The sequence below is a fragment of the Lathamus discolor genome, chromosome Z, assembly GCF_037157495.1.
Source record: "Lathamus discolor isolate bLatDis1 chromosome Z, bLatDis1.hap1, whole genome shotgun sequence".
NCBI lineage: Eukaryota > Metazoa > Chordata > Aves > Psittaciformes > Psittacidae > Lathamus > Lathamus discolor.
This window is the reverse complement of record NC_088909.1, coordinates 46,661,081-46,668,939: the sequence shown is the minus strand read 5'-3', so window position 1 is coordinate 46,668,939 and position 7,859 is coordinate 46,661,081. Positions and strand designations below refer to the sequence as shown.

At 34.8% G+C, this 7,859-nt stretch overlaps 1 protein-coding gene across 1 annotated transcript in view; it reads left to right on the top strand.

Annotated features, from left to right (window-relative positions):
- PRDM6 (PR/SET domain 6) overlaps nt 1-668 on the top strand; it is a 72,913-nt gene extending 72,245 nt beyond the window's left edge. Inside the window, exon 8 of the mRNA XM_065662260.1 lies at nt 1-668. This exon is cut by the window's left edge and continues 685 nt beyond it. The gene's annotated coding sequence lies outside the window, so the exon portion shown is untranslated.
- Nucleotides 669-7,859: the final 7,191 nt, after the last annotated feature.

The window sequence follows — 7,859 nt, the reverse complement described above, 5'->3', positions numbered from 1 at the left end:
CACATTGTGTGCACTTTTTCATGTAAGTAGTTTCACTCAACTGCATTGCATTGGCATAGATATTCTGGAAAAAATAAAATAAAATAAAAAAAGGAATGTTATGTATCTGCAAACATACGTTATATAAATAAGCCAGTAGGAAAGCTATATTAAACTAATAGAGCTCTCAAATTCAGTCTAATAGCTACGAAAGACGGAAGCAGTAGAAAGTATTTTAAATATTTAAGATTCCAGTCTATGTGTAAATCCTAACAAGAAAACTGATCAGAAGTCCAGGCTGTAGATCATTGATTTTTTACTCTGTTGGTTCATATCAAATTGAAAATGCTCCTGTGTTAGTTGAAACTTTCAACATACTTGGGCTGAGCTTTAAAACAAAAGCTAAATCTGAACTCACATACTTAGTAAATGGCTTGGAGGCCTCATAATATTCACTTCATGGAAATTTGCCTGGTGCAGTCGTGAATGAAAGGGTGCCAAAATATTCCCAACATCAATGTAAAAAGCTCAGATGTCATTACATTGGTTCAATATAACAGTTTCCATATTGGCTTTTTTCAAGCTTTTATCTTTGATGTATTTCAGATTTCCTGATTTTGTCTAATCAAAGAATGGTTTTCCCTTTTAGAGACCGGCAGTGTTTGTTTATATATTGATTGTGTCGATGCTAGAGCTGTAGTTTGATAAAAATGTAAAAAAAAAAAAAAAAAAAAAAAAAAAGAAAAAAAAGAAAAAAGGAAAAAAAAAAAAAAAAGAAAAAACCCACCAAAAACCCACCAAAAAATACCAAAACCAAATCATCAACAAGAAGCAAACCAGAACAGTTCTGAGGTCATGCTATATTATAAGGTAAAACTGCAAAATAAATTTGTGGAGATTATGGGGATTAAAACAGATTCATTCAGTTTTGCACCAAAACTGAAATGCTGGGTGGCTCATAAGGGCTCAGTTGATTATATTAAATATTTTAAAAACATATATGGGGATGATTTTAAATATGTAGAGAATTAAGTATCCAAATGTAAAGGGCTAGACAGTATCAGCTACAAATATAATAACAGGTTCAGACCATTTATGAATTCTGCAAAAAGCGCAAGTAGAAAAAGAATATACAGTAAAATTCAGATACATGTAAAAAAGAACGTATAATCTAACATCCTTACTTCAGGATGTTCGTTTATTATATTGCAGAAAATACACTGCAGAATCTGAAGTTTCCAAAGCTTTGCAGGAAATTACTTCAGGAATTACTCTATTATTTGTCTTTGGCCATTAGAAATTTAAAACATTGTAAAAAAAAAAGAGAGATATTTTTGTCATTGTTCTGGCAAGTACCAGATTACCTCACTAAGAGGCTTTGGCCCTGTGAGTTTTTCAGCTTTGTTTCTCAGTGCAGAGATAACATGGAGAGAGCAATTCTGTTACCACTCACCTGATTTTTTCCTCTAAATGATGAGAAATTCTTAACTACTATCTAAAAGTGTGTGTTTGTTTTTTAGGTTCAAAGAAGCATGAAAAGCTGGGTAGGAAGAATTGTAGTTTAAACGTGACTACTTTAACATTGTTCTATTCCTAGCAAAGCTAATCAAACACAAAAACCCAAAATCTGATCCTAAACCTTTCAGACCCTCATTCCTGGTAGTTCACACCTTCCATTATTTAAGGGACTTAATGTAAAATAACATCTTGGTGGGAGACCAGCTTTTGGTTAACATTTGAACAGCAGTTGTAGATCATTTCTGCAAGCAAATAGACATTCTCTCCCCACCCCGCCCCCTCCCCCCAAAAAAAGTCAGAAATTTATAAATAGAGTGTGAAAAGATATATGACATTCCCTGAAAAGCAAATGTGAGCTATCTGTTGGATCACTGATTTATGCTGCTGCATTATCTAACTGTGCTCTCCTGTTCAGGGATGTGGTTAGTGGTAGTGCAGAGCACTCATCCTCTTGCAGAAGGGATTTATATTTAAATCCAGTAATGCAAATAGCACATAAGTATATGCTTACAAATATTGCAAGATCCCTGCTGAATATAGATAGGCTTACTCACATGTTTTTAATTAAACATGTGTCTAAATATTCTCTTGAATGGGTGTGAAGATCAATTATTTCAAGATTTTCCTGGTTTTTTTTTTTAATTCACCAGAGTAGGATTTCTGCAGAACTTAATTACTTTCTTCCAAGTAACTTTTTCTTGTGTAAATCACTATGTTGTGCCAGATGCCTAAGCACAATTTCAATTATTGTATTATTTTATGCATGGCACTTTCAGAACAGATTTGGCAGCATAAAAAAGCAATTCAGCAAAAATCCACGATTTCATAGTGGGTTTTTCCTTAAGTACAACATTTGGCATCCTGTTACAATACAGCAAATGTAAAACTCACATGGACAAGCTGAAATACATCCTAGGTTTGGACTAAACAGAATCTAGTTCCTGTCTGCTCTACCTGAATGCTGAGTGAGTTTCTGTTCATGTACCGGCAGAGGAACCATACGTTTAGGTCTATTATGAATACAGTATGTGTTTGCATACAGCATACTGAAGCAGTAAGTGTAGTACAATTATCTTTAAATGTAGTGATTATGTGCCTGCCATTTCAGAATTTCTGAAGAACTTGGCATCTCTGTTTCATAGTTTGGTAAAAAAACACAAGCTTGGGGGTTTGTTTTGGTTTTTTGTTTGTTTGTTTGTTTGGGTTTTTTTGCTTGTTTGTCAGGAGTTTGTTTGTTTGTTTGTTTTGTTAAGTTTGTTTTTCTTTTGTCCAACCCAGAATACATTGGAAGTCATATTTAAAAACTGTGTTGAGTTCTGATTTCTTTTTTCAGTGTGGAATTAAACGTTATACATTCATAAAATTACTCCTTTCAGAAAGATGTTAGGTCCTTTAAGAACCTACAGTTATAGACCCCAAATATGATCTTTGTCTTCCCATGAAAGAAAGCTAAGTTGGGAATAATGTAATAATTACAGCACATTACATACTACAAAATTAAAAGCAACGGTGTTTGTGTCTTTTGGTAACATCATCTCTCCTTTTAATTACTATTTATTATTGTTATGGTGCCATTACATTATGTGATTCTACCTTATAGCTGACAAAATGATGTGATTTCAGACAAATAAATAGGTGAAAATCCAAAAGTAAGTCCTCATTGCTTTTGAGAGTCAACAGTTGCTACAATTTTCTCTTTTTTTTTTTTTTTTTTTTTTTAACTTAAAGTCAGAGCACTCTTCTATACCACCCAAATCCTTTCTGTGGATAAGATTTCAGAAAATAAAATATTCTGGGACTGCATAAAAGGTTTTCTTTTCTATTTTGTCTAGATTTTGGAACTTTTATTAGCCAATTTTTAGATTAAGCCAACCTGAAAAAGTTCATAAATCCACCCTATACAAACAGAGTATGCTGAAGGGGTCCTCTGTTGTAATAACAATAATAATGTCAACGTAATTAAAAAGATAAATAGCTTGCTTGCATTTTTTAAACTTCATAAAATTGCATCTTTTTTACTGCAAAGGACCAATTAAATCATGCATGTAGCTGTATTCTTGTGATATCAACTGTAAAGATTGCATTGTGTTTAAATGAAGACAACAGGCATACATTTAAAAAGAAGATGAAGAAATGTAAATATATTTGATTAATAAAACATTTCTATTACCATAACTTAAGCCTTTTTTTATGTTAAGATAGCATATGGAATTTTGTGCATGCTATGCAGAAAATAAAATATACTTAAATGCATGTGTATTGAAGGCAGCGTCAAATAATAACGGTGCCTTGCTGTAGCTTTCGTTATGAGCCTTTAAAAGGGGTTTTCAGCTGGGATGTTACAAAGTGTTTTGCAGTGACAAGAGAGTGAGATCAAGTTCACTTTTCTTGATGACTCTATCTCCATCCTCCTATTGATGTAATGCTGGGGGCACATGCAGTCATATGCTCAAGCAGGTTCTCAACCATGCTTTGGAATTTGTTTGCATAGGTTTATGATGCAAATCATATTGTAACCAGGTTTTTCCATTCTGCATACTGGAATATTTTATTTTCTTACAGTTGACGGCCTGAGACTTGCTTAGTTACCTGAATCCTGATTTACAAGGATCACCATCTAGTGGACTAAGACAGAATTTCAAAACTCCAGTTGAAGTGGTGTCTGAGCTCATTTTTAAAAAATCATTCCAAAAACAAAGCTAAAAGCACTAGCCTGCAATGGATCTTCCAGTGCCATTTTTAACATTATTTCACTACCTTTGTGTATGTCAAAGAGCAGTGATTAGTTCACTACGTCACCCCTTGTTCCACTTGAAAAAATACTACTTGTGTATAAGAAAAATATGTCAGTTGCTGTCATTTTTCATCTTATATTTCCTTTTACACAAGCACCAGAACCACCACGGTAGAATAATTGTGCAGAACTACTGTACTTGAGAAAATACTCAGGTAAATTGGCCAGCAGGCTGCCTGCTGGTTTGCAAGTAGCAAGGATAGTCAATCATTCAAGGCAAACTCCTATACATTCAAGGAAAATTCTTTATAACAAGAAATTGTATTGAGTCACACTGTATGAGATTATATTGCCAAACCCACATAATCTGTCATGAGCTAATGAGGCACAAACGTCTAAATGGGGTGAAGAAGTCCTTTAGCTGATGGCCCAGTCTATAATGTAAAAGGGTCCTGGGGTCCACCTTCTTGCAACTCTCCAGGTGCATGATTTAGAAGGGGTGAGGCTCAGGTCTGCTAATATTTTTCTTTTAATTCATTTACTGAAATTTTTATCTGGGCCGAGAGTTTGCTGCATTTTTACTTTTGTCACTGTACGTGTTCACTGAGATCTGGGGCAGAATCAGTCCAGTGTTGAAGTACGAGACTGAAACAGCTTCAATTTTACTGTTTGGTTGTTTGGGTTTTTTTAACCAAATGAAGTGAACACTTGCTCCCAAACAAATATACAGATAAGCAGCGTCCAAGTCAATGCACACACTACAGGTGCTTCCTGGGCACCACTGAGCATCTGCCAGTTAAAACAAGTCCAGTGACTTCTTAACACTACAAATCCAACTGATGATACACAGATGTTGAAGCTGCACTCTAACCTCCATGTACTGAGCGTTGATTCTCCCAGCCTGAGACTCACTTCTTTTCCTACTTGCTACAGGACAGTCAGCAAAATGTTTTGACAGCAAACTTGGTCAATCTCATCTTTCATGTCTGCAGGGGATCTGATAGCCTTTTAAACTAAACCAGTAACACAGGGTGCTTGACATACCCAGTTGTTTGGTGAAATAGAAATATACGCCAACCAATGTATAACAATAATTAGGTGCCTAAGAATAAGATCCGTACAATACAGTTCATTGGATGGGACATTTGTCTTTCTCCTCAGTACTTCCTGGTAGCCATCCCTGGTAGATCCCTGACCAGCTAGCTGAGAGACAGACATGGGTAGCTTTTTTGCTCTAAATCTGAATAATTTGCATAAAACCATCTAAGGGTACCAGATATCTAGACCCAGCCACAGCTGGTTTCCCACCAATGTAATTAGGGACATCAATAAACTAATATTGTAGAAGCCCTAGAAATCCACACATGACTGGAATTAGTCCAAGGACATGGGTAGGGAAAAGGACCTTTTTTTTTTCCCTTCTTCTCTACCAGCCACAGCAGGGGAGTCTTACCATTACCTTCTCATAGATTTAATTTTTTTCCAATCTTTATTCTTCTCCCCTTCCATCTTAGCTCTCATCATTTCCATCTATTATACTTTTATTTTTCTCTTGCCCCCAGATATTGCTGCATTCAATCATTCCCCTCATATGTAGAGTTTCTCCAAATAATCTTGCAAATGACTGAGGAAAGAACTTGTATTTGTTTATATTGGCACAACAAGTCACAGAAATACTTTTTTATATATATATATATAATCTCAGCTTCAATAGAATGAGTCAAACTATAATAGTCATGCAGAGCCTTCAACCTGGAATTTTTTTTAGGGAGCCAAGAACATTTTGGCCTATAGCAACACACACTACTAACGATCAAATATTCTTCTGGAAGCCATTTAGCTTTTTTTTTGGTTTTCATTAGCCTTTTACTGGGGCAATTCTTTTCTTTTTTTTTTTTTTTTTCCCATGGTATAAAAAGCAATTAGATAGCCAGAAAATTAAAATTCTCGTAAAGAAAATAATTTCTATTGAGTAAAAAAAAAGTACAATTAAAGGCGTGCACTGAGCCATACTTGTAATGTCTGTATGCTTGCCTGAGTTTTTCTTCACTTTTTTTTCTTTAAAACATAGGCAGCCAATTTCTTCTGCTTACACGTAAGATCTTAAAGAATGGGGATAATATATTGCTGTAATACTGCACTGTATTTCTGCACAATGAAATGCTGCAGTAGTATCTGATCAGTCAGTGATAAGAACACCATGTAACTCCCATCTCAGTTTTTGAAATTGCTTATGTGATGAAGATATATGTGCCATGAATAGGGAGGCAGATAGATACAACTGAAAAGAGTATCTAATTCATTACCATCAGGTTAACTTGTTTTTATTTAACAACCTAGTGATAGAAAGGAGGCTGCACTGATCTTTAATGAAGGTAAGCAGATTAAGATGTTTAAGCTTTGAAGGAAATTTAGACACATATTGTATCTATCTTCTATCCTACTGTTTTTTCCTTTGCTCTGTGTTAATAGCATGGCTCCCAGAGAAACATCATCTTCCAAATGCACATTTTCAATGAAGATTTTTCAAATTGTTTCTCATTTTTCCCTCCCAGGATTTCCATCCTAGAAAAGTAGAGGCTGGATTGAAAAGGGGAAAAAAAAAAAAAGAAACAAAAAACCCCAACCTAATTAAAAAGTATTTCTTCCATAAATTTTAGGGGGAAAAAATTAAAAAACTATCCATAGAATGGACTTTGTGCATGATTCCTGTTTTTCAAGAGCTCATTTTAGTCTAAGAAGTACTTTCTTTGAGAGATGCTCTCTAAGTCTAATTACTAGAATGCAGAATTATGATAATTTGTACACTATAAATCATGGTTCATAGTGTCTAATAATTGCTTCTTCTCTGTAATGTTAGCAACATTATTGATATTTAAATTCTTGGTTTACTTTTTACTGTGGCCGCAAAGATCATCTGTCTCTTTCAGCCTTGCATGGTCATATGGTCTTCATTCACTCCAAGTCAAGTCCTAATGAAGGTACTGCATTGTGCAGTTTATCATATGTATTAAGTCTTACTGTAGATTGTGGAAGAATTTTAAACCTTTCTGCTTTAGGATTTTTCTGTGTTGAATAAGGTTGTTGGCTATCTCCATTTCTGCAAGCAGCCCGAGTACACAGGCTCTTTGCCTACAAATTACCATGCAGACTCACGACTACTTCAGTACACTTATAGGTTGCCTTCAGATGTAGAACTTCACAGGTCTGCTTTCATTCCTGTAAAAGACAGCATAACCTCCTTTTATTATTAGTTCATTAACTAAAACCAAGTCAAGCAACCTCATGAGAATTGCCAAAATGCTGATTTCGGTTTTATCTGCCTGATTCTTGTGATGTTTATCATCATTCAAGCAACATTTCAGAAATTGCAGAACAGAAATGGAATCTGTGTCACTGTTTACATATGGTTAATCTTCACTTCTTTGTGCCATAATTTAGTTTGTATCCCTCTCACCTTTGAATGTGTCATTAACAGCACAGGTAAAATCACAAGAACTGATACTGATTGCCCTGTTGAATTAGGACAAAAGTTACAATAAAATAGTGCACCAAATATATGTTAATATAGTAAAGCCAATAAAAAATATACTTCTTTTATGCTGGGACAAAGCAGAGGTGTTACTAC